This window comes from Copadichromis virginalis, linkage group LG9 (assembly GCF_057382275.1).
Source record: "Copadichromis virginalis isolate Kocher_CV1m ecotype Utaka linkage group LG9, C_Virginalis_male_GT1.1, whole genome shotgun sequence".
NCBI classification, from domain to species: Eukaryota; Metazoa; Chordata; class Actinopteri; order Cichliformes; family Cichlidae; genus Copadichromis; species Copadichromis virginalis.
The window spans coordinates 3,494,520-3,522,098 of NC_140626.1; the positions used below are offsets into that span (position 1 = coordinate 3,494,520).

Below are 27,579 nucleotides of genomic sequence, written 5' to 3' on the forward strand. Positions count from 1 at the left end.
GCGGGTTTAAAACCACAAACAGTTGTGGGATGCTGTTTGTCCGTAATTTGGTAGGAGGAACAAACTGCGCCAGGATCAGCCTGATGTTATTTGTATCCCACTGTAACGTTACTGTATAAAGAGCAAACATCTCCAAAATTTAATGAGTAGTTAGTTTTGTGTGTGTGTGTGAACTAAAACTCAAGAATGTAGGATCCTGTTTGTCCATGATTTGAACAGCCCAGCACTGCTACCGACACAGAGGAAACTAATTCTGTCGGGGAGACCTACCTCGGCACTTGTGCAGGTGAAGCCAAAGGGAAGATTTGCTTCATCATATTTTCTAGTCTTTGGCTTGGAGGGAAGTTGGTTTGGAAACATATTTGGCGATGTTTCATTTTCTGCTTTGCGTTTGTGTGGGAGCCCCGTCAAAAACCTGTCCATGATGCTAGCAGTGTCTGTTTCCCTCTCTGCTCCTCGTCTCTCGTCTCATGTCTCCAGAATTCTTAAAGTTTAGGTTCAAGTTTTGGTTTGTTTTTGCAGGTTTATTGTTTATGGAGCTTTGTCCTGTAACTGCAATAAAAAAGCAACCTCTTTGAGTTTACTTCTCCGTCTGAGTGTCCTGCAGTGCTTGCCTGCCACAGCCACTTTAATGGCTGCAAATATTTTATTCTGTCTTCAAATGTTGTTGGTGCATAGGACCCTTCGACGGCCGGGTAGGACGAAACTGAGCAGCTGTGAAATTGGACAGCTTTCTAGCTTCAAGTCCACCCTTCCGTTTTTGTCCGCTCACTAACGCCAAAGCGCAAAAACTGAAAAATGGACTGAGAAATGTTGCTCCGTGTGTTGTGTGCTGTTTTAATTTCAGAGAAGATACTAAACCGGATCAACATGTTTGGTACGTTAAGCTCATCAGAGCCAGTCATATGCAGGTAAAATAATCTACCCTAAACTACACACATTTAGGAATTACTTAGCTAATTTAACGGATAATGTCACTGACTGAATGATTGCTGGTCATTCGTACACATTCACCATATTATATAAAATAAACTAAAGGTCCTTGAAACTGAGAGGAGAGCATGTTCTATTTATTTCTTATCATTCATTGGATCCTGTAACATATTTGTGTGCATAGAACAGCAGTAAAAATGCTGAAGCTGAAACGGGTAACACAACAAGCTTAGTTACACAGATGAAGTGTGTAAAATATAAGTCACAGCGCATTAGTGTATTTTACTTAAGCCTAAAAATCAGAATAATGCTTGGATCCCTTAAAATAAATGAAATCATGCTCTTCCACTGTTTATGTTGTTCTCCACCTTTTCCTTAAGCAGACGAGATGCTGATACTGCAGGATTAACCTGAGTGTCCCAGTCCTGGACCGTTTTTTTTCAACCCAGAGGATCCCAGGCCTTCATCTGCCTCAGTACAGCCAGAGACTTCATGTAAGCTCCTGAAGCTTTTTATAGCTACTTAGTTTTAATATTACTCTTGTTATTCTTTCTGTGTCACAAAATAAATGTTTAACATATTTCAGGCAAGAATGTAGCTGTGTAAACCTCAAATATCTGCTCAGTTTATCAAGACACCACATATTTTCAAAAGCGCTCCGACGTTTTCGGAGACGTCTGTTACCCACTAGCTCGATAGCTAGCTGGGAGGTCAAGGGTCACCAGAGCCCGTGAGAACACCGGACTCCCAGCAAATCGTTTTCAAACCCACCGCAGTCTTTCACTACTCAGGTTAAACATGATATATGAGTCACTTAGATAACTTAAAAATGTTATTGTTTGGCTTTTTTTAGTATTTTATTTGTTCCTGAGTAAATCGGTTTGGCTGAGATTAAAGTTATAGTTTTTACACAGCTGAATAAACGTCAAGCAGACAGCTGATTATGAGAAGTGTGAGATGCTCGAGAATTTACTCCGGTGTCCTGTTATATTTTAGATAGCAAGGAGTTTATTAAACTTCACCGAAACAATCTGCAAATTTCATTAAAATTTAATACACTATCATCTTGTCTTTATTTTTAGTTAGCACATACCTTAAATACTTAAAGCTGTAAGCTAATGATAGTTATATAAGAGCAGACGCTGCTGGTGCAATAAGCTGTACGTTTTACGTCCAATGGATGATGTTCTGATTAGTCGACTGTCAAAATAATCGTTTGTGGCAGCCCTAGTGCAGGAACAGGTCACTCAGCTTAATCCTGTGTGTCTGGTGACTCCATGTTTATGTTTTGTGTTTGTTAATGTTTTTGAGTTTTCTGGGTTTTTTAAAATTATTTTTCTTTTTTGTCATGTTTATGTTTGTCATTTTACTTTGGCGGTCCCTTGTGTCAGGTCTGTGTCTCTGGCCTTGTCTCCCCTTAGTCTTGTCATGTGTGATCAGTGCCAGCTGTGCTCTCCTCCTGTGTCCCATCCCCTCGTTATCCCTCAGTGTTTTTGAGCGCTGTGTTTCTCTCTGTCAGTATCGTGTTGTCCCCTCGTGCTGTCTGTTTCCCTTCTCTGCTCCTCGGTCCCAGAATTCTTAAAGTTTAGTTTCAAGTTTTGGTTTGTTTTTGCAAGGTCATTGTTTATGGAGCTTTGTCCTGTAACTGCAGTAAAGCAGCCTCTTTGAGTTTACTGAGTGTCCTGAACCATATGAAAAACGAATAGAAAAAACTTATAGAAGATTTGCATCAGATGTGGCCTACTAAATACAGTGAATCATATAAGGCTTATGATTTACTCATGGAAGTGGCCACTTTCATATATTGTTTTAGGAAGTATCCAAAACATACAAGTTTCATTTATGTAATTTTTCAAGGGATCTTATATCTGTTTTCACTCTTGTATGCTTTGCATACAAGTTTCACACAAGACGGATACAAACTTTATAAGATTTATATATATCTTTTCCGAATGGGGCACTTCCTGCCTGCCACAGCCGCTTCATGACAGAAATGGCTGCAAATATTTTATTCTGTCTTCAAATGTTGTTGGTGCATTAGAAATATTCTTATTTTATTGTTACTGATATGTACTGAATCTCATTTTCCATTCACCCAGAGTTAGCATTGTGTTCATACATGTTAATAAAATGGGTTCAGTGATAATTACTGTTCGTTTCAATCAATTTATTGAGACCACAAGACTCTTAACTTACAATACAAATATCACAATGCAACGAAAAGATTCGAAGGAAAGCATCTCTCATTTACAGACTAAACGTCCCACAATGGGGGAGGAGTCAGTCCATCCGCTCCCGGCTCTCCTCGGCCTCCCTTTGATGCTGCATATCCTCTTTGAGATTGAGCAGCTCGTCGTCCCGATCCCTTCTCTTCCTCCCTGCTGTGGGTGGCCGACCCTCTTCCTCATCAGTGTCCGATTCCCTTTCATTTTGGTCACCCACTGGCCCTGGAGTGTCCACAGGGAGAGAGGAAATTAGGACATGAGGCCTAATGGAAGGCCTTTGGACACAGCCATTAACCTCCAGCAGGCCACAAATGTAGCACAGCTGGGAGCAATCGCACATAATGAGGTGTGGAAGAAGCACACAAGACTATCAAAGTGAAAGGGACGGACAAGGACACGCTGCAGACAGGGAGACAGAGACAAGAGTAACTAACAGTGACGGGGAGACACAGGAGACAAGCCGACATGGACCGACACAGAAAACACAGAGACGGACGACACACAGGCTAAGATGAAACACCGAGGGAGGGAGAACTACGATCAATAAGAGCTTAAATGAAAACATTCAAAGAATATTAAACCAAAGACACAAACACTGGGTCATCACACCCAGCACAGTGACTAAAGAGCTATTCTATTCTAGTTACTGGGGACATTTTCATTCTTGCATGTACCAACTTCCTGTTTCTCCCTCACAGTAAAATAAAAATGCACAATTTATTGTCAGCACTTGTGCCATCACAGGTTCACACAGAGCCCTCTGACTCTGTATCCTGTTGTCACCAAATGACCAAGGAATAAGCTCAACACGGCCATATCCAGCTCAACAATGTTTAAAGTGCTAACATTAATTACTTTCCTCTGTCGCAACACACACAGCCCTGAGACAGCAGGGATCATTTTTTCTGTTTGTTTAGCATGCACAACATTTGTAGTCTCCTTCTGTACAGGGGAAGTCCACGCACAGTGTGTGTGGTACCACTTTCTGCAGAAGGTGCATTCAATCTGCAAGGAAAAATGAGATTGTCACAGTCATTCATCTAAAGTCAGGCTGTTGAGCGAAGCAAAGGCATGCAGATTACCTGAACTATAATTTTTCTGCTACCACTTTGATTTGGTTATCTTAGTCAGTCATCGGTTTCTGCACCAGAACTTCTCTCACCACAGGCACAGCATAGCTGGGAAAGCTCATCTGAAAATCTATGCCACAATGAGGATATACACAAATATATTAAATGGAGACCCAAAGGCCATTTCTCGAGTATACCTGAGTGTTGGAACACGGGGAGCTATGTCCAGTCTGAGCCTGGCAACCCCCTCCTCATCAACAGGGTAGCGTCTCGTTGTCCCCGATAGAATTTGTTCTGCAAGCTGACCATTTTCTATTCATTAGAATCTGTTCATTCAGGTACAAACACCATGAGCATTTTACCTACCCTGCATACAAAGACACAACAGGATGTAATGTCCTGTTGTTTAGGCTGGGTGACCATTGAGCATGTCCATTTACCAATGGCTGGACATTTCCTCCTAACCAGAGCTCTGTACAAAACAGGTACTACAGTTACTGATCGTCACTCATTACAACAGCCTCATGTTAATAGAAATGACTGTGGTTAACATTAACCCTTTTTGCTCACCTTGTTACGTCCCTGCACTTTTCCATTTGTGTTTGTTGCCCCAAGGACAACCCGCACCTCCTTTTAGATACACGATCTTCTAAAACAAATGAAAATCGTGTTACACCTAGTAATTTCATTTAAGTCTCATGGTTGTACGATTTCTTACAGTGTCTGTCTGTTGTCACTGACTGCCCCAGCTCACATCATACTTTAGCAGATCCAGCTACAAAGTGAAGATCTTGAAATTAAATTATGAATAGTCTTAAATGAGAAAGTTTCAAAGCCAACTCGCCTTTCTGAAACCTTTTTGTGGACCAAACTGATGTTATCAATCGATAATTAATGCAGCATTTTTCCGCCCCACCAGTGTCAACGAGGCATTTATTATCTAGAAGAACATTACAGTCATTTCCTTCCAATAAGGTGACCACTTATTTGGAAAACGTTTACATTCCTCACTTTCCAACTCTATTCCAGCGGCCAAGTCTGCAATGTTTTTGGAAAATAACTTGTATGGCCCAGTTTTTGACCACAGCACCTTTTCGCTTTTTTCCAGCCCAGATTTTTGTTATTACTGTGAAGTAGTGATGGGATTTCTGGCTCTTTTGGAGAACCGGCTCCGAACCAGCTCTTCAGGTTGTTTTTGTTGCTTTAATTTATTATTAACAACAATATAAAATTATGCACAAAAGGAATTACTAATGTGTGGTTTTGGGTTTTTTTTTTTTTTTTTGTGTTTTTGTTTTTTTTTTTACCAAATAATAACTGTGCATCCTGGAGCACTTCCGGTGTTTTGTACGTGCTTTGTCTCTAGGGGCCACCGTAAATATACTTTTATTTATTCTCTCCACATAAAATGTAATAAATTAATCATATAATACAAAAACCAACTATTTACGGTTCAACTTTTAACTGTTTAAACTTTCAGCTTTTTCCTTTTAAACAAATTTCAAGTGTAACAACACAAACACTGCAAACCACAACACAATTAAATATAAATAAATATATAAATATGTGCTGACCCATTTTTGAATGTCCCCCTCCAGGCCAGTAAGAGCGTGCCATGACAGCACTGTGGGTCTTCTCCCATCAGTGTCCACCAAAGTGGCTGGAATGAAATTCCTCAAATGTCTCTTGCTTCTTTGGCAGAGCAGACCACTTTCACCAAGTGCTCACTTTTGTTTTTCTTCCACCTGCATATATAAAAACAGGTCTCCATCTACATGAAGCATGTAAGGCCAAAAAACAAATGATCACATGAAAGCACAATACTACACTCTGATAGTTTACATGACATTATCCTTTGTACTCACCATTTATCCTGAAGCTCTCAGCTCTTCTCTTGATTGTAAATCTTTCTCTGCTGGTTGACCCCTCAGGATGGCGATTGTGGAGTTTGAACTCCAGGAGCTCACTCACAATTTTGGTCCATTTCCCTCACCTACACACTGAAAAAAATAATCAGTGGGATAAACATAAAAAAATTATTGTAATCTGTTGCACGAAATTAAGTTATGTTTGGTTAACCTTAGTTTTTTTTTTTTCGTTATCCCTGCACACATTTTTCTGGTAACACGAACATGACTTTGTTATGTTATGTTTTTCATTCCGGTCAAATATTTATAGAAACCACTTGTTTATCAGACATGAACTTTTTGTGTTAATTGTATTGGACTACTATGTGTTATATTGACAAGATTATTTTATGGTAAGCTTATTTTATTTTATAACAACTTTCTAATATATAATCTAATATATAATTGAGTGTTCAATAAATAAAACTAAATTAAGGCTGATCTTACTGTATGTACTGTACACTTTCTCTTCAATCAAAGAAATAAGCAAAACATTTTTGAACAATGACCTGTATTTTTGAAAATGCTACACAGTTGTAACAATGGACTTTCAATTCAGGCTTCCAAAATATACATGAGTCATATTTGTACAATGCATCTCTTGAAAAACATTCCACAACATTCCTCAAAGTTATCTGCTGGAACCTGAATTCAACATTGTGGGGCCTTATGACATCGCGCTTATGTAAAAAAAAAAAAAAAAAAAATAGTTTTTTAAATGTAAGAGCCATGAGGTAATATGGCAACAGGGGTGTAATTATTAAAATGACACAAAGAAGAGACTTAAAATAACATTATAACCCACAGGCACAAAACCAAGAGACCTAAACTGATTAGTATACAGCAAATCCAGCATGTCCAAATTAACACTGTCGGATTTGATTTCAACACTATTAAAGTGTCTATATGGGTCCACACCAGAGAGTGTTAATTTAACTCTTTTTGGAGAGTTGGTACGTTTGGTACGTTAACTCTGATTTAGTGTTAAACACCAAATCTGTCTGGAGTTGATAATTTAACACTTGGTGTTAAGAGTTTATATATTAACTCTCAAAGAGTATTTTAGTTTAACTACGTAAGAGTTATCTTCTAATTCATTCTAAAAAGCGGGAATTTTACTGTTCTGAACTTCTAGAAATTTCTTTTGGAAATAAACATTTACTAAAAAGATGAAATGGTTTTTGAAAAACATTTATTCTGAACTGTGCACCACAATTTCAAAACATTTTCTGAAAGATGTAACAGTATACATGTTCTCACTTTCATTAGAATTTTGTTTATCAAAAGGTCTGACATGGTAAATGCAAATAACAGCATTCTCATCACTTATTTCTTCAATACAATATGCATGTCCTTCATTCATCCCTTTGTGGAACTTCAACGCACTTCTGCTCTCCCCCATATTCCATCTTCACAAGCATATCCTGTGTGGAGATCGAATAAAAATTAGTTGACACTAATTAATGGCACAAATAATCCAGTAAACAATTGCAGCACAGTAAAAAAAAAAAAAAAAAGGAATCCTCTTTGAGCCATTACTTGTGTAAAGTATTTTCCCAAAAGACAAGGACACAGGCAACAGGTAATACTGAACTAAATGTAAAACCTCAACCTTTTTCATTTTTACCTAAACCGTGTGGAGGGATCTAAATGCTACCGTAGAATCCAGTCAGGACGTCTGCTACTGCTGTTTTGCGTGTGTGTGTGTGTGTGTGTGTGTGTGTGTGTGTGTGTGTGTGTGTGTGTGTGTGTGGGTTTTTTTTTTTTTTTTTTTTTTTTTTTTTTTTTTTTTTTTTTTTAAATGGGCGATCATTTTCAGGCTTCAAGTAGCACCATTATACCAACATTTCACATTCTAGACATTGTTTTAGGTGTATTTGACCAAAAGTTTGACTGAAAATTCACATGCAAGCTTTTTTTTCAAGGCTGTGGTATTTGCCCGCAAACAATACCTTTCAGCTAGCTAAAACAGAATGTTATGCTATCAGCGAGCAACATGGCTAATGCCTTTCACACAGCTTTGTCTCAACTCCAAAGAGCCACAGAAGTAAAAGCTAATAACAATTGAAACAATCTTTGAAAAAATGACTTACCAAGCAGGGCAAACAACTCAAATATGTAGAGCAAAATGTTCCGAAACGGCTTCACTTCGGCTTCGATTGGAGCCGTGCTGGGGGCGGAGTCTGTGAATTTACTCTGTTGGTGTCATAGCCCCTCTAGGAGTTCAGAGTTAAGAGGTCAAGAGTTAATGTTTCCATTTTAACACCTCCAGATTTGACAGAGAAACACTCATTTTTAACACTCGATTTTAACTACTATCATTTTACACCTCAGAGTTACGTTAAAAGAATGTGACTCTGCTTAGAGTAAAATTAACTCTACTTTTGCAAGAAGACTATTAACACCAAAACATTTAACACTTTTGAATTTGCTGTGTATTGGCTTGCTTCTATCATTAAACATCACAATCTCTAATACTAGACGATGCAATCTGTTTGTAGTGGTGCACCTTGGGGAAAAAAATTGCAAACTGGTGAAATTGGTGCAAGGCACCATTTCCATTGAGAAAAATGGACATTCAAAGTTTGGATTTTTTTTTTTTTTTTTTTTTAAAGAGCCATGGCTTGAAAAGTGAAAACTGCAGTAATAAAGGCCCCAAGTTGAAAAGTGCCAGAAAAATAAGTTTCACTATGTACTGCAACTTTACCAGTGCTGGCTTAAAAGAAAGGATAGTACATATTCGAAGAGGTAAACGTGTTGTTCCCACATCATAACTGGAAAACTGTTCAATCGTACAAAACCTGGGCCTTCTTTGAAAGGCTGTTCCTTTTGAGCTCCATAACCAGTTTCTATAATACCTCGAAGGTATACTTTTCCAGTGGGTAGGTGAGGTTCAAAGTGTACATTAGTCCAAACAGCATTGCAGCTGCTAGGGTATAGTTATCCAAATCCTGACTCTCTGGCCTTCAAGGACTATCCCGATGTCCTCAGGGCTGCCATTGGCATCTCTTGACTTTATGATGTAAATTCCCATGGTTGTTTCCTTATTAAATCGTTGGATAATGGCTTCATCTGTGGCCTAGAAAATGCAGAATTCCAAAATTTAATTAAACAGAACACTGGTTAAAGAACATTATACCAAATCTTATTTTAATCTGTGTCACTATTCCAAAAAATGTTAACATTAAAACATTAGGTGAACAAAAATGGATTCATTACAGCATGTGACTTGAGTCCTCAGAATGCATGAAGTGAAAGGTAATGCATGAAGTGAAATCTCCATGCAAAGAAGCAGAATACTGTCAGAGCATAGAGGTGTTCAACTATGAACTCCACACATAGCTCTAATGCAGGTTAAAAAAAACAACAAAAAAAACCGCACCCATGGTAAATTGTGAAAATCCCAGGTGATTTTCAACATACTCCTGGCATAGAGTGACAAGCAGCATTTTGTTAAAATTATTATTTTCCCTAAAGTGTATACACAAATTAATTTTTTTCTTACCTGGGCTGTGGGCTCCAGAATGTTCTGAAGTCTTCTTCCTATTTGTCCTCCTCGCCTTTTGAACACCTTTATTAGTTTGTCAGATAGCACATCTATCTGCGAGAGTAATATGGACTGCAGTGGCATGGTGGTAATGCGCTTAAACTCTGCATTTATCTAAAAAGAGAAGTTGTCACATAAAAATGCTGTCAAAATCTCAAATCTCACAAGGTTACATCCACACAAAGTTGTTATTTTTTGTCATGTTACTATTTATTAGCTATGGGTCCCATGTTGCTGAGCAGTTCCATAGTTGCCCTTGCTTCCATACCACCCAAAGCCTGTTTGCAACCACAGCAGTTGCCTCCTTCTGGCCATTTTGCAGTTCTGCAAAATGACCCAGAAACTACATCTATTATAGTCATAAATACATCAAGGTCCTTCATTAATACTTAGTTAAATTATTTAATTTGACCTTTCCAGAAAATTTACCTTACAGAATGAGAGATAACATAAGCAAATCTTCACTAGTAAATAAAATAATGTTATTAAAACCTTAACTGTAACACCTCTACGTAACAGCGCTAGAGAATTGTTCTGAAGCAACACCAATCTGCCCTTCAGCAGGGATAAGCACCATATATCGATACAGAAAAAATTAATTTAACATGTTTATATTGTCATTATTTTTCTCTTTAAGCCCTCCTCTCAGTCTCTCTATAAATCAGTTAAAATAATTTGTTGGGTTTTTGTGTGTCTTTAACATGTTATCAGTACATTACATTCACTGCCCCAGAACATGAAATAAAGCCCCACGTCATGCAGTTCCTCTCCTAATGAGTACTGCATAGGTGTCATGCCCTAAATAAACCGACTTTAGTGAAGACACCCCCCCCCCCCCCCCAACACACACACACACACACACACACACACACACACACACACACACACACACACACACACACACACACACACACACACACACACAGAGCACACCCCATGGCAAACTAGCTTATTTAACTGTTTAACTAAAACATTTTAGGTACAACCAGTTAACTAAATGGACACAAGTTTGTTAGTCTGTATTCACTGAGAAAAAACAAGCGGATGTGACTGGGCACACACTGGAAAAAAAAGCTAATGCACATAATATTGTCCCGCAGCTTAAGCTAGCATTATCGTTAGTTAACTTAAGGAATGACTTGTTTTTTTTTCCATTATGTTGCTCAACAGCAATTCATGAGAAAAACTTCCCCATCTAATGGATGTTTTCTTCGTTTCTTCTCAAACATGTAGTTTTCAGTTTACCTCAACAAAGTAAAGCTCAGCACCAAACGTAAACGAAGCAACGACAAAAAAATGGCGGACCGCCACAGTGAATTTTCCCTCGCAGAACACACCCTGGGGGGTGGAGTTTCAACAGAAAACATAACTATTTTCTGTTATTTTGATATGACTGGTTTTAAAAGACTGAACATCCTTCTAAAACAAGTGAAAGGCGTGAGACTTAATTATGTTTAGACCAAAAATATAAATGATTCATGTTGGATATATTTACTGTATTTTTACTAATTTAACAACCTCATCATTGCATTAGTTGCTTTATGCTATAGCATTACGCTTACATTAGCTTGAAGCTCAAGGTCGTCATTTTATTTAATTTCTTTTTCTGGGCTTACAAACAGGACACACAACATTTAGATAACCGTTACACTGAATCTTGGGTCTGTGTTGAGTCTTCCAGCTGCTGACTACAGAAGCTAGATTGACCTTTCAGCATGTTTATAGCGGCTGTGGCTATGTGCTGGCAATGTTACCGTGTGAGCAGTCACATTGGCAGCAGACATGTTTCAACAAACTAGTCATATCCCGGCCCTACATTAGCTTGTTTAATGGTTAAGACACTGCAGGTACCACCACTTACTACAGACACCGATGCAAGTTTGTAATAGTCTGTATATTCTTTCAGTCTAAATTAACAAACAATATTAACTCACATTATATATGTTAATTACTAATTTGCTTATCGCATAATTTCGGTTACCATTAGGTAACTGGAGCCTAACATTGGCCTTTCATGGTTTTCGATAAACAGCCCACATACCTGTAAAATAACAACACCCCAGTAAAAGTCCACATATATAAAGGGTCTACACTCTTTCTCACTGGTGTGTTAGCTTTAAAATCTTATTTACCTTCAAGTGTAAAACTCCAGATGGTAGTAGATTTTCCAAAGCAAGAGACAAAAATGGCAGACAGTGCAGCCGATTTTTTTCTTTCCAGGGGACTGAGCTTGAGGATAAAACAAAACTAACTTGTTTCTTTTCAACATGATTTGTTCTAAAAGAATGAATATTCTTAAAGAATATGTGAAAATTAAAAGACAAATATGTTTAGATGTGAAATTTAAATTAGTCATGCTGGATATATGAAGTAATTCTATGCAAATTCAACAACCACCCTATTGCATTTTTTTTTTCAGTGCACCTATCCACCTACTCCACTGTACAGGGTGGGCCATTTATATGGATACACTGTAATAAAATGGGAATGGTTGGTGATATTAGTTTTTTTTTTTTTTTCAAATGCTAAAACACATGTCACAAACGTTACCACCAGGTCCCCCAATGTCCAAACACAACACCCTTCTCTAAAGCTACATAAACACAACCACACCTTCCCACTGCAAAACTCAAACTCCCACACCAAGAGAGCAGCTCGAAGCTGTCAAAACTGTAAACACTATACACAGCATTACACACTACAGCAAAACAACTGAAAACACAATGCTCAATTTGTGAGAAGGTTCTTTGGTTCATAACTGCCAATGCATATTTTTATAAACTGTACAGTAACGGATCGTCATAGAACCCTGCAGAGGATTAGGCATTTAGATTTGTGAGTTTCACATGAAGACTATAAATCTATAAAAACATCCTGCATGTACGTACACTACTGTAACACAACTCAATGCAAAAACAGAATCTATCGCACACAACAGTACTCTCGGAAACATGATCAGGGTGTGAAGTCTTTTATTGTCTACACGGTCTTTTTACAGTATTACACACAGTCACTGTGCGGCATCATGTCGCCGAGCTGCATTGGGCCACATCACAGGCTATATTGTCCCTTGCTAGGCACCGCGGGAAAAACGCCCTGGAATGGCGAATCCATCCCTGGAAGGTCTCCACTGGCACAAGAGCACCTGGCTGCAGCCACTGTGGAGCTCCACAGTAACCGGAAACACATGACCTCCACAGTAACCGGAAACACGTAACTTCGGTTAAATCGACTTTGACAGCGAAAACTAAATTGCGTTTTTGTTACTATAAAATGGTTCTAAGTGGGGTGTTTTTTTTGTTTTTGTTTTTTTTAAACACTCTGGGTTTGTTCAAAAAAAATTCACCATCCTCTAAATTGTTCGTGGCCAAAAGTGACACTTGCTGTTTCGCTGATTTATTATTATTTTTACAGTACATCGTGTTGTGCGTTCTGATTGCTGTAGACCATTGTCAATCAATCTAGTCCAGTGTCTCCTGTACAGGAGCAGTCCCTAATAGGCCCACGGACCGGTCCCGGTCCGTGAGTCCTTTGGTACCATTCCGGGAGAGTTGATCCTCCGGTGTGAAATGTATGGTTGTAGCTTCTGTGTCTTATTTTGAAAGAACTATTTACGCGTTACCATAGCGACCAGAGAGCGTTAAAAAGCAGAGAGGAGGATGTCACTGTCATTGTTGTTGGCGCACAGCTCAAGTCACGTTTATTATTATATTTACAAAATACCACAGTTTCTTTTTTTTTTTTATTCTTTTGTTGTATTTATCCGCGACACCTTAAAGGTCGTTCGCTGAAAATATTGTCTGACATTAAAGTGGTCTGTGGTGCATAGGGTTGCCAACCTTAAAATACGGAATCGTCCCGTATTTAGAAACAAAAGTACACACCCGTATTGAGCTAATAAGGGACGCACTTTGTCCCGTAATACAGGGAGAATCACAAAAAGTCTATAAATGTTAATGGATTTAACGCTTTGTTTGAAAACATAATTCCCAGCCCCTCTCCTGCTCTGTGACCAATGAGCTGACAGCACACTTAGCACGAGTATAACAATTCAGATTACCGCTTATCTAATTGGTCGAGGAAAGGTCGCGTGCGGAGAAGATACCGGAAGACAACAGATGATCAGCATGGCCAACAGAGAGACAAACACTGACACTGTGGCGCGACTCTGAGACGACAGTACACCTTTGAACAACAGTGCTTGTTCCCCTCCTAGAAAGAAAAAAAAAAAAGTTGCAAAAATACAGGGAGGAATGGGGAAAATGAAAACAACTGGCTGGGAAAAGTGCGCGATAACACGTATAAAGCGCACTGCACTGTGTGCCGGCGCACTTTTTCCATTTGCCATTGTGGACTGACTGACGTTAAGCAGCATGCTTCTACTTGTGGGCACATGATGAATATGAGGGGCGTGAAAGAAAGAGGAACCCTTGACCAATTTGTCCACCAGGCCACGGCAGAAGCAGATATGGTATGTAAACATTGTTGTTGTTGTTTTTAAACCCTCTGGTTAAGGTTAATATGGGCATGTGCAATGAATATCAGCGCTATGTGGCCAGAAGTTTGATAATATAATTTGTTTTGTGTAATAAACAAGGATAGATGATTACAACGAATAGATGACTAATACATAAAAGTAATACATAGATGAATAATGATGATGAGTTATGATGCGTAATCATGGGAACAAGCGGGTTTACAAACTGGAGCAGCTGATTAGCATTAGAAAAGCTGAAATAATACCTCAACTGAAGCCACAAAGCCCGAATAAGTTGACACAGAAGAGACTTCAGTTTCAAGGCAAGGCAGAGATCCTTCCTTCCCACAGTGATTGTGGTCTTCAACAACTCTTTGAAGACTTGATTAGTCTGAGCTGCAACAACACTTAATTTCCCTCTGGGATTAATAAAGTATTACTGAATTGAATATATATAAAGAATACACATTATATTGAAAACATACATATATATGACCATACCCATTTCTTACAAGTTGAATGCGTAATTTATACTTTAAAGTCAGTTGATAAACTACACAAACTATACAGATATACTGTGATAGATAGATATAGATAGATATAGATAGATATATAAATAAAAAAATATGGAAGGACAGGCCCCTGCACGGTATGTACCACCGGCAGATAGAGGAGGTGGCTGATATCCAGAAATCCTACCAGTGGCTGGACAAAGCTGGACTGAAAGACAGCACAGAGGCACTAATCATGGCAGCACAAGAACAAGCTCTGAGCACAAGATCCATAGAGGCTGGGGTCTATCACACCAGGCAAGACCCCAGGTGCAGGCTGTGTAAAGATGCCCCAGAGACAATCCAGCACATAACAGCAGGGTGCAAGATGCTAGCAGGCAAGGCATACATGGAACGCCACAACCAAGTGGCCGGCATAGTGTACAGGAACATCTGTGCCGAGTATAACCTGGAAGTCCCGAGGTCAAAATGGGAGATGCCCCCAAGGGTGGTGGAGAATGACCGAGCTAAGATCCTGTGGGACTTCCAGATACAGACGGACAAAATGGTGGTGGCTAACCAACCGGACATAGTGGTGGTAGACAAACAGAAGAAGACGGCCGTAGTGATCGATGTAGCGGTTCCGAATGACAGCAATATCAGGAAGAAGGAACACGAGAAGCTGGAGAAATACCAAGGGCTCAGAGAAGAGCTCGAGAGGATGTGGAGGGTGAAGGTAACGGTGGTAATCGGAGCACTAGGTGCGGTGACTCCCAAGCTAGGCGAGTGGCTCCAGCAGATCCCGGGAATAACATCGGAGATCTGTCCAGAAGAGCGCAGTCCTGGGAACAGCTAAGATACTGCGCAGGACCCTCAAGCTCCCAGGCCTCTGGTAGAGGACCCGAGCTTGAAGGATAAACCGCCCGCAGGGGCGTGCTGGGTGTTTTTTGTTTTTTTATATATATATTTTATAGGTGACTGCTGCAGAGGTGACCCATGTCTACCACACTGTAAAGCACGGTTTAAGTTATAACTCGGGTGACTGTGCACTCAAACTGACTGTACGAATGCTGAATGACTCCAGTATTGCCAAAAAGATGTCCTGTGGGAGGACGAAAGCTGAAGCAGTTGTCACAAATGTCCTGTCTCCAAAGGCAATAGAAGAGGTGATCAAAAAATTGAAAAGTGGTGCAACTCCACTCCCATTCTCTCTTCACACTGATGCTTCAAACAAGGGAAATCGGAAGATGTTTCCCTTGGCCTTGCAGTTTTTTACACCAGAGGCTGGAGTTGTCAACAAGATATTGGATTTTGTTGAAAATCCAGATGAGTCTGCAGAGGGAATAGTAAAAATAATACAAAGCTCTCTTGAAAACGTGGGGCTATCCTTAGATCAGGTTTCTGCATTCAGTGCTGACAATGCAAATGTAAATTATGGCATCCACAACTCAGTCTTCACAAAATTGAAAGAGACCAACTGTGGCAGGCATGATCATTTGGGTGTGTGTTTTTTGTACCAGCAGACTTGCCGTAGTACCTCACCAGTGAAAAACAGTCCTTTAGACAAACTGTCATCTATTCCACTTTTTGTTCACTTTTTCTTGCTGAGCCTGAGAGAGCACATGCCTGTAAGTAGTTGCTATCTGTTTTGTAAGCTTTCCCGCGATAGTTTTGTGTAGCAGTTTAGAGGTTTGTGTGGAAAACTTTCTTTTGTGAAGAAAAACGGCCGCGATGCTAACACGTTAGCCCGTCTATGGGATTTCCCATGTAATGTTAGCATTAAGCTAATCGCTAAATGCGTGAGCCTGATAACCAGTGAAAGGGTTTGGATAAGTTTGTGTTTATGTGTTATATACATTGTAGTGCATGGCTTAATGTTTGATGTTGTAAAGAAAATGCAATTACAGCAGAAATGTAATATTTTATTTTTGTTTCTGTACCAGTTTTACAGTGCTTCAACAGTAAACATCTAAAACGTATCCGCTGACTCCTGGATGTTTATTGTGGACCTGTTAGCTATCTGCCAAGCTAGAAACCAGCTTTACACCCTAGTGAGGGCAGAATAGTAAAAAGGCATCGTCCCAACACGGCTACCTACAGAAAAGTGGATCTGCGTGGAAACACAGTTTCTTCTGTTTCTTCTAAGCTACAATGGATAGTAACGACGACACGCTTGAGACGCGGTCAATATGCTCCAACACCTCACGTGCCAGTCAGCGCTCTTCAGCCAGTGCCATTGCAGCCAGAGCACGGGCAAAAGCAGAGGCTGCACGTGCTCAAGCACTATTTGCACAAAAAGAGGCAGATATGTTAAAAGCACAAGCATATATTGAGGAAGAACAACAAAAAGCAGCAGCTGAGGCTGCTAGGAAGAGAGCAGAGCTGCAAGCCAGTTTGCATACCTTGAGGCTTGAGAGCGCGGCTGCAGCTGCCATTGCTGAAGCGAATGTTCTTGAAGCAGCTATTGAAAACGAATTTGGGGAGTTAGAGCGGGTTAGCCTGAAAAGTGAATACGTTGAGCGTAATCCAAGTCCTGAACCTCACCAAAACACACAGCTACCAGAACTCATGCCAACTCTGATGCACCAACTACCAGTCGACACTGATGAGATCAGCAAATACAACTTGCCTGTTCAGAGAACATCCAAATTGAGTCAAGATGCCACTCCCTATTACCCTCGTACTCAAAGCCCCTGCAGGACAGCCCCGTTCAAGCAAGAACATTCACACAGCTTAAATCCATCCAGGGATACCTACAGACACCAGACACAGTCACATGATATGAGACCATACAGCAGTAGCTACCAACCGCCTCAGTCTCATACAGGTGCTGCCAGGACTGATGAGCCCACTTCATCATCGACCACAGACTTGGCCAAGTATCTAATACGGCGAGAGATGATAAGCTCTGGGCTGTTAAGGTTCGACGATCAGCCAGAAAATTATTGGGCCTGGAAGCAATCTTTCCACAGTTCTACAGAGGACTTAAAACTGACGTCAAGAGAGGAGCTTGATCTGCTATGTAAATGGCTGGGACCAAAGTCATCAGAGCATGCTAAGAGGATACGAGCAGTCCACATACACGATGCAGCTGCAGGTGTAAGTATGGTATGGCAAAGGTTGGAAGACTGCTATGGATCACCAGAAGCAATTGAAGAAGCTCTCCTAAAGAAACTGGATGATTTTCCAAGAATCTCAAATCGAGAAAATCAAAAGCTGAGAGAGCTGGGAGACATTCTCTTGGAGCTTGAAGCCGCCAGAGCCGATGGGTTCCTACCAGGCCTCAGTTACCTGGACACATCTCGGGGCATCACTCCAATCATCCAAAAGTTGCCATACTCCCTGCATGACAAGTGGGTCTCTTTAGCATCTCGTTACAAAGAAAATCATCAAGCGTCTTACCCACCGTTCTCCTTCTTCGCAAAGTTTGTTTGTGATCAAGCCAAAATGCTCAATGATCCAAGCTTTGCCCTTCTTACAAGTGGTTGGAGGACGGGGAAGCCAGAAAACCCCTTCAAATCAAACATGAAAATACCCATTTCTGTCAAAAAGACAGAAGTCTCCTCAAACTCTAAAAGCATGCAAGCCAGCCCCTCAGGGAAGAGGAGGGCCGAACCAGATGAACAATGCCCACTCCATAACAAACCACACCCCCTCAGAAACTGTCGTGGGTTTAGGAGTAAATCTTTGGATGAAAGGAAAGCTTATCTTAGAGAGAATAATATTTGCTTTAAGACTGCCACAAAAACGTTCAGTGCAGAGAGTGCAAGAGTGAGAACCACCCTACTGCGCTACACCCAGGGCCGGCCCCCTGGATATCAGACTCCTGTAACCGCAAGAGAGCAAGGCGGGGAGCAAGGAGAAGAAGCTCCTCAAGCTGTCACAGCAAAATGCACAGACATTTGTGGGACTACCGTCAGAGCAAAGTCGTGCTCCAAAATCTGTCTTGTCAGAGTTTATCCAGCTGGCCAGAGGGAGAAAGCTGTTAAGGCGTACGTTGTTCTCGACGAGCAAAGCAATAAGTCTTTGGCAAGAACAGAGTTTTTTGAGCTTTTTGGAGTTACAGAGGGCGCGGCATCATACACCTTGAAGACCTGCTCAGGAGTTATGGAAACAGGGCGCCGAGCTAACAATATCATCATGGAGTCATTAGATGGTAAGACTCACATTCCACTCCCCACCTTAATCGAATGTGACATGCTTCCTGATGATAAGTCTGAAATCCCCACACCTGAGATCGCCAGACATTATCCACATTTCAAGCGGGTTGTGGATAAAATCCCGGCTATAGATCCATCAGCAAGCATCCTGATCTTGCTCGGTCGAGATGTACCACAGGCACACAAGGTTCGAGAGCAATGCAATGGGCCCCACGATGCCCCCTACGCCCAGCGTCTCGACTTGGGATGGGTGATTGTGGGAGAGGTTTGTCTCGGAAGAGCTCACAAACCAGAGTTTGTAAACGTCTATCGGTGCAACGTGCTGAGTAACGGTCGTACATCTCTGTTCGACCCTTGCACTAACAGTCTCCACATCAAAGAGAAGCTTGACACTCCAGAGCAGCATCATCAGTTTCTAGGAGCTAACACATCCGAAATCCTGTTTGATGGGAAAGATGGCCTTGGTGAAGGGGTCTTCCGGCAAACGCCACACGACAACAAACCTGCTAGGTCTGTGGAAGACAAACTCTTTCTGGAAATAATGGACAACGAGGTCTTCATAGATGACTCGAATAGTTGGGTGGCACCACTACCCTTCAGGCAACCAAGGCACAAACTCCCTAACAACCGAGCCCAAGCAGTCAAGCGTCTTTTGACATTACGGCACATGCTGGAGAAGAAGCCAGATATGAAAGAACACATGATTGCCTTCATGCAGAAGATCTTTGAGGCAGGTCATGCTGAACCAGTACCACCACCCACTGGTGAACAGGAGTGCTGGTATTTACCAATCTTCGGAGTGTATCATCCGCGAAAACCAGGTCAGGTACGGGCAGTGTTCGACTCCAGCGCTAAGCAGGATGGTGTCTCACTGAATGACATCCTGCTGAGTGGCCCTGACTTGAATAATTCACTTTTAGGAGTGCTCATCCGCTTCCGCAAGGAACCTGTAGCGGTGGCAGCAGACATAGAACAAATGTTCTATTGCTTCAAAGTCCGCCACGATCACCGAGACTTCCTACGTTTCCTCTGGTTCGAGGACAATGACCCCACCAAGCGCATCACAGAGTATAGGATGACCGTGCACGTATTCGGCAACAGCCCCTCTCCTGCTGTTGCCATATACGGCTTGAGAAGAGCAGCTTTGCAAGGACAGGAAGACCAGAGTGCAGAAGCAAAGCAGTTTGTTCTAAAGAACTTCTACGTGGACGATGGTCTTGCTTCCTTCCCCACCGATGACAATGCCATCCGAGTCCTGAAGGAAACCAAGGAGATGTTGGCTGATTCCAACATACGGCTACATAAGATAGCCTCCAACCACGACGTAGTAGTGGAGGCGTTTCCACCTGAGGAACGTGCTAAAGAGCTGAAAGACCTAGAGCTAGGTGTGGATCCGTTACCTATGCAGAGAAGCTTAGGTCTCAACTGGCACCTTCAAACCGACAGCTTTACCTTTCTTGTCTCCCAGGAGGAGAAGCCCTTTACCCGTAGAGGTATTCTCTCCACAGTTAACAGCATATTCGACCCGTTGGGGTTTGCAGGTCCTATAGTGGTCCAGGGCAAGGCTATAGTCAGAGAGTTATGCGCTGAGCATTGCGATTGGGACGCCCCGATACCTGCTGAAAAAGTGGCACAGTGGAAGTCTTGGAGAGACTCACTGAAGGCACTCGAGCAACTTCACATACCAAGGCCATACCTACCTGTTTCCCTGCTTTCCACACGGCACAGGGAGTTATGTGTCTTTTGCGACGCGTCCACCATGGCCATCTCTGCAGTTGCCTACCTCAGGGCAGTTGATGATGAAGGACACTGTCTTGTAGGATTCTGCATGGGGAAATCTAAGTTAGCACCCCGGCATTCCCATACTGTGCCCCGTCTAGAGCTTTGTGCGGCTGTACTAGCAGTTGAGCTGGCCGATATCTTGAGGGATGAGCTAGATGTGGAAATCCACACAGTGAAGTTTTACACCGACTCCAGAGTTGTGCTGGGCTACATCTGCAACGCCAACCGGAGGTTTTATGTGTATGTTGCTAACAGAGTAGCACGCATCCGGAAGTCTTCGCAGCCTGAACAGTGGCACTTTGTCAGTTCAGAACACAATCCTGCTGACCATGGTACCAGACCAGTTCCAGCTGCACTGTTGAGAAATACAAACTGGTTTTCTGGGCCATCATTTCTTGAAAACGACGAGCGAGTTGCACTTACCCCACCAGAGTTCTTTGAGCTCGTTGAACCAGACGGGGATGCAGATGTGCGTCCACTAATAGCAACCTTTGCCACAGGAGCTTCTGAAAGACAGCTTGGTTCACACAGGTTCGAGCGCTTTTCCAGCTGGAAGACACTTGTATGTGGCATAGCAAAGCTCATCCAGAAAGTCAGATCCTGTGTTAAGATCCTGGAGGGAGATTTGACAAAGGTAGATGAGCGTACACAGGCAAGAACAGTAATTGTACAGACTGTACAGCACGAGGCCTTCAAAGAAGAACTCAAGAGCCTGTTCAAAGGAGAACTTGTCTCAAAACGCAGTCCTCTCAGGAAACTTGACCCTTTCTTGGATTCAGATGGTGTACTGAGAGTTGGTGGCCGCACGTCATTATCCGCAATCTCATGGGAAGAGAAACATCCCATAATCATTCCCAAAAGCAACCACATTGCTACCTTGTTGGTGCGGTATTATCATGAGCAAGTAGTACACCAAGGTAGACACTTCACGGAAGGGGCCATCAGATCCGCTGGACTGTGGATTCTGGGAGGAAAAAGACTTGTATCAAGTATCATACACAAGTGTGTCATCTGTAGGCAGTTGAGAGGAAGTCTGGAAAAACAAAAAATGTCCAACTTACCTGCTGATCGGTTGACCCAATCTCCTCCTTTCACCCAAGTTGGATTAAATGTTTTTGGACCATGGACGGTTTGTGCCCGTCGCACGAGGGGAGGCCTTGCAGAGAGTAAGCGCTGGGCTGTTATGTTTACTTGTTTAGTAACAAGGGCAGTTCACCTGGAGGTGATAGAATCTCTGTCTACGTCAAGCTTCATAAATGCGCTTAGGTGATTCACTGCCATCAGAGGTCCAGCAAAGCTCTTTCGTTCAGACCGAGGCACAAACTTTGTCGGTGCATGTAAAGAACTTGGTATAACCCCAGAAGATGCAACACTTCATTCTTACCTCAGAGACCAAGGCTGCACGTGGGACTTCAATCTTCCACACTCCTCCCACATGGGGGGAGCATGGGAAAGAATGATAGGGATGGCTCGCCGCATTTTGGATAGCATCTTACTCAAGATGCATTCCCCTAGTCTTTCACACGAAGTGCTCACCACGCTGATGGCAGAGGTCGCAGCCATCATGAATGCCCGGCCAATAGTCCCTGTGTCGTCAGATCCAGACACGCCGACCATACTCACCCCTGCTATGCTTTTAACACAAAAGGTGGACTCCGTGTCTGCTCCCTTGGAAGACATCGACCTCAAGGATCTTTACCAAAGTCAGTGGAAGCAAGTTCAAAGTCTTGCGGATTCATTCTGGAAAAGATGGCGTCAAGAGTACCTAACGACACTCCAGCCAAGAAGGAAATGGCAAGCGGAACAAGCCAACCTGCAAGTTGGAGATGTTGTGCTCCTAAAGGACAAGGAGGCTAAACGAAATCAATGGCCCACAGGACTTGTGGTAAATACCTTTCCGGGTCAAGACAGCAGGGTCCGGAAAGTGGAGGTGAGAGTTGTTCAAGGAGGCACCCCCAGGGTGTATTCGAGACCCGCCACTGAAGTTGTGTTGTTACTCAGAGGGACATAGTGGTATAGTACTCTATACCAGGCGGGGAGTGTGCTGCCCCTTTAAGGCAGGCATGATCATTTGGGTGTGTGTTTTTTGTACCAGCAGACTTGCCGTAGTACCTCACCAGTGAAAAACAGTCCTTTAGACAAACTGTCGTCTATTCCACTTTTTGTTCACTTTTTCTTGCTGAGCCTGAGAGAGCACATGCCTGTAAGTAGTTGCTATCTGTTTTGTAAGCTTTCCCGCGATAGTTTTGTGTAGCAGTTTAGAGGTTTGTGTGGAAAACTTTCTTTTGTGAAGAAAAACGGCCGCGATGCTAACACGTTAGCCCGTCTATGGGATTTCCCATGTAATGTTAGCATTAAGCTAATCGCTAAATGCGTGAGCCTGATAACCAGTGAAAGGGTTTGGATAAGTTTGTGTTTATGTGTTATATACATTGTAGTGCATGGCTTAATGTTTGATGTTGTAAAGAAAATGCAATTACAGCAGAAATGTAATATTTTATTTTTGTTTCTGTACCAGTTTTACAGTGCTTCAACAGTAAACATCTAAAACGTATCCGCTGACTCCTGGATGTTTATTGTGGACCTGTTAGCTATCTGCCAAGCTAGAAACCAGCTTTACACCCTAGTGAGGGCAGAATACCAACAGTGAGATCCTTCGTGGCAACTGCCATGCACATATTGTTAATAACACTGTGGGAAAAAAGCCCTGGACAAGCTCTCAGTAGATGTGGAAAATATTGTCCTGAAGATATACAGCTTCTTTTCCACCTCTGCCAAAAGGAGAGAGTCCCTGAAAGAGTTCTGTGAATTTTGTGACGTTGAATTCCATGATATCCTGCGCCATGTTGTGACAAGATGGCTGTCACTCAACCCTGCAATCACCCGCCTGCTGCAGAACTGGGACCCGCTGAAGTCATATCTCATCAGCATTGGTGAGGAATGTCCAAGGCGCCTGAAGGAATTGCTGAAGTTGACAGAAGATGCTGCTGGAGTTGAGGGAGAGGCAGACATTGTGGAAGTCTACCTCCTCTTCTGTAATAATGTCATGTGTCTGTTTGAAGAAGTGGTGAAAAAACTGGAGAAGAATGTAACCACGTCTGTTGACCTCTATTCCATCATGGAGTGTTTCCTGACAAGACTTATTCAGAGAAGAGATGATGGGTTCTACGGGTACCTAACAAGACAAAAGCTCCAGCGTCTCTCGCCATCTGATGCTGATGGTGCCAGGCAGGAGTTTACAGCCTTCCTAGACACTGCCATCAGTTATGTCCAGAAGTGGTTTGACTTTTCAGAAGAAAACTGGCTTTTCCACCTGCAGCCCCTCTCTCTAGCATCTGGGAAGATTTCCTTTGATGACATGGAGAAGATCATTGAACGGCTTCACCTGGCTGGCAGGTAAGAAGAAAACATTTAGCAGTGAAATGATAAACCATGTTTTAATAGTATTGATGGTTAAAAATAAACAAATACAATTGATAGATAACATATATAAATAAAACCATAATCATTAACTTTGTTTGGAGTGTATATACACACGCATGCAATCTTTTATACACTATTTTACAAATTCAAGGAGTTCATATACTTAATATAAGGATGGATAAATACATAATAAATAAACTATACTTATTGTATTGTTTAAATGCTATACAACGTTACAAACATATACAATACATTTTTTCCATTTATTTACCACTGTAAATGTTCTATGTACCACTTAGGATTTAGGTCAACTTCTCATCTCTATTGGCAGGTTAAACATCTCTATGGATGAGCTTTATGAAGAGTGTGTCACTGCAACCAGCCTTCTGAAGCACCTCACCAAAGAACACCAGGAGAAGGAAATGTGGCAGTCCAAGGGAACAGCAGAGAAGTGGATGGAAATTCTTCAGGCAGCTGACCTCCCCAATATGCAGGCTGTTGTATCCTTTGTACTCAGCATCCCATCTTCCACTGGGTTTGAGGAGAGGATTTTCTCTCTTATGAAGAATAAGTGGACTGATGTGCGGAACAAATGTTCTACTGAATTAATTAGAAGTGAGCTCATTGTCAGTCTAAATTATGATATGTCTTGCTCAGAGTTTTACTCTGCAGTACTGAAAGACAAACAACTCCTAACTGCAGCAAGAGCTCAAAAAAAATACAAATGGAAAAAGTAGTCTGTTTCCACATAATGTAGCATTGAGCTTGAGTTCATGAGTTTGTTGGGTTTTTTTACTTCAACTTTCAGCTACAGTCAAGGCCTTTGAGGCACAAATGTTGTGTTTACAGGTGTTCCACAGACTTTTTTTGCACTTTTCTAATTGCACTAAATGTGCACTGTTACAAGAATGTTTTTCTTTCTATTGTTTTCTATTAATTTATATAATTTTAGGTTAAGCAGGACAGTTCTTTGTGTTAATTTTGTCATTTTGCACAAAAAGTGAAGCGTATCAGTCTTTCGTTTAGGAAAGAGACCTATTTTATTGTGTTAATGTTGTCATTTTGTGTTAAAAATAAATGGATAAATGATCATTTGTTTCCCATGTGTTCATATCACAAAGAATATGCATCTACTTAAATCAACTTCAAGTCAAATGGTTAAAAAAAAAAAATTTCACACTCAAAAAAAAGAGCTAAAAAAATTCACCACACAGGGAAGGGTGAAGACAATTGGGTCGCCCGGCCCTGGCCACTAGGTGTCCCTTATTTTTTTTTTTTTCAGGGAGTTGGCAACCCTAGTGGTGCAAAACGGTTGGGGACTCCTGCTGTACAGTACAGAATGCGTTTAGCTTGTCGAATTTACATAAATCTTTGATTGCTAGCAGTGTAACTCTGAAGTGCTGTACTGTATGTTTGGAAGTGTTCTCCCAAACAAACACAACAATGCCGACGAAACGTTTTGCACCCTCAAATGCACCTTTAGGTTTCATTCCATAATACTGGACTTATGTTTCTACGAAGGTTTGAACTCTAAGAGTGTTTAAACAAAAGAGAAAAGTGTGAAAATGTTCATGCCTGTCTGAGAAAAGTGTATAAAGCAAGTAGTGAGGGGTTTTACAGTCTTAACATCTATAATAATTGTAAAAAATAAAGTTGGCTACTTCATGGATTTCACCTACCGCGGGTTATTTTTAGAACTTAACACCAGCGATAAACGAGGGGCTGCTGTATTATTAATAGTAGTGTCTGGGACATCTAATTGATTAACATCAACATTGATTATTATCAGAATCAGAGAATCAGAATCAGAATGGGGTTTATTGCCAAATGTTGAGCAGGTTTACAACATTAGGAAATTGCTGCGGTGCTTCAGTGCAAACATGGTGTCATAAATAACACTTAAATAGACATGGAAAAAATAAAAGTAGGGATAAGAATTAAAAGTGCTACGTGGAAAGATATGTGCATGAGATATACATGAGATATATACATGAGAGTAAGAATTAAGAGTGCTACGTTGAAAGATATATACATGAGTGCAGGTGGTGATCAGTGCCAAACATGGAATGATGCAGTGAACACAGCGTAGGGTCATGTGTTAGTGGCGGGGACAGTCATGTGGTTATTGTTCATGTGTCCAACAGCAGAGGGGAAGAAACTGTTCTTATGGCGAGAGGTTCTGGTGCGGATGGACCGGAGCCTCCTGCCTGAGGGGAGCAGGTCAAACAGACTGTGTCCAGGGTGAGAAGGGTCAGCTGAGATCCGAGCTGCACGCCGCAATGTCCTGGAGGTGTACAGGTCCTGCAAAGATGGGAGTCTGCAGCCAATCACCTTCTCAGCAGAGCGCACAATACGCTGCAGTCTCTGTTTGTCCCTGATAGTGGCTCCAGCGTACCACACGGTGATGGAGGAGGTGAGGATGGACTCAATGATTGCAGTGTAGAACTGCCTCAGGAAGTACATCCTCTGCTGGGCTTTCTTGATGACGGAGGTGATGGTGGGCTCCCACTTCAGGTCCTGGGTGATGGTGGTACCCAGGAAGCGGAATGAGTCCACAGAGGTGATGGGGGTGTCAGTCAGGATGATGGGGGGGAGTGGGGCTGTGTGCTTCCTGAAGTCCACAATAATCTCCACTGTCTTCTGGGCATTCAGCACCAGGTTGTTGTGGCTGCACCAGGACACCAGACGTTCAACCTCCCTCCTGTAGGCAGACTCGTCCCCGTCCGAGATGAGTCCAATAACGGTGGTGTCATCTGCAAACTTGATTAGCTTGACAGACTGGTGGGTGGAGGTGCAGCAGTTGGTGTACAGGGAGAAGAGCAGAGGAGAAAGAACACAGCCCTGAGGGGAGCCGGTGCTGATGGTCCGGGAGTCCGAGACATTCTTTCCCAGCCTCACATGCTGCTTCCTGTCCGTCAGGAAGTCAGTGATCCACCGGCAGATGGGATCAGGCACATTCATCTGGGAAAGCTTGTCTCGGAGATGGTCTGGAAGGATGGTGTTGAAGGCAGAGCTGAAGTCCACAAACAGGATCCTGGCGTAGGTTCCTGGGGAGTCCAGATGCTGCAGGATGAAGTGTAGGGCCATGTTGATGGCGTCGTCTACAGACCTGTTGGCTCTATATGCAAACTGCAGGGGGTCCAGGAGGGGGGCCGTGAGGGTCCTGAGATGGGAGAGAACTAGGCGCTCAAAGGACTTCATGACCACAGATGTCAGAGCCACGGGTCTGTAGTCATTTAGTCTAGTGATCCTAGGTTTCTTGGGGACAGGGATTATGGTGGAGGACTTGAAGCAGGCAGGCACATGACATGCCTGCAGTGAGGAGTTGAAAATGCCAGAAAACACTGGGGCCAGCTCGTTTGCACAGTGTCTGAGGGTGGCAGGAGACACGCCGTCTGGGCCGGGAGCTTTCCGAGCATTCAGGTTCTTAAACTGCTTCCTCACATCTGCTTCATGAATATGAAGAGTTGTGGTGGGAGGAGGGTGTTGTAGGTGAACGGTTTGAAGGTGGTGATGGCTCTATGGAGGGGGGAGAGGTGGGGGAATTAGTGTCCAAAGTGTCTC

The 27,579-nt window shown here is 42.2% G+C and overlaps 2 long non-coding RNA genes across 3 annotated transcripts; both read right to left on the bottom strand.

The window, feature by feature from the left end:
* Positions 1–4,211: 4,211 nt before the first annotated feature.
* Positions 4,212–6,222, bottom strand: LOC146701121 (uncharacterized). Of its 2 annotated transcripts, none has more exons than XR_014922348.1 (4): positions 6,094–6,222; positions 5,803–5,973; positions 4,799–4,874; positions 4,212–4,700 (listed from the first exon to the last, which is right to left on the bottom strand). It is a non-coding gene; the product is annotated as an uncharacterized LOC146701121 (long non-coding RNA). The 2 variants fall into 2 exon arrangements; XR_014922347.1 differs by having other exon boundaries at positions 4,799–4,877.
* A 2,694-nt stretch (positions 6,223–8,916) lies between these two features.
* On the bottom strand, positions 8,917–11,872 carry LOC146701122 (uncharacterized). Its single transcript, XR_014922349.1, has 3 exons — positions 11,815–11,872; positions 9,641–9,796; positions 8,917–9,214 (listed from the first exon to the last, which is right to left on the bottom strand). It is a non-coding gene; the product is annotated as an uncharacterized LOC146701122 (long non-coding RNA).
* Positions 11,873–27,579: the final 15,707 nt, after the last annotated feature.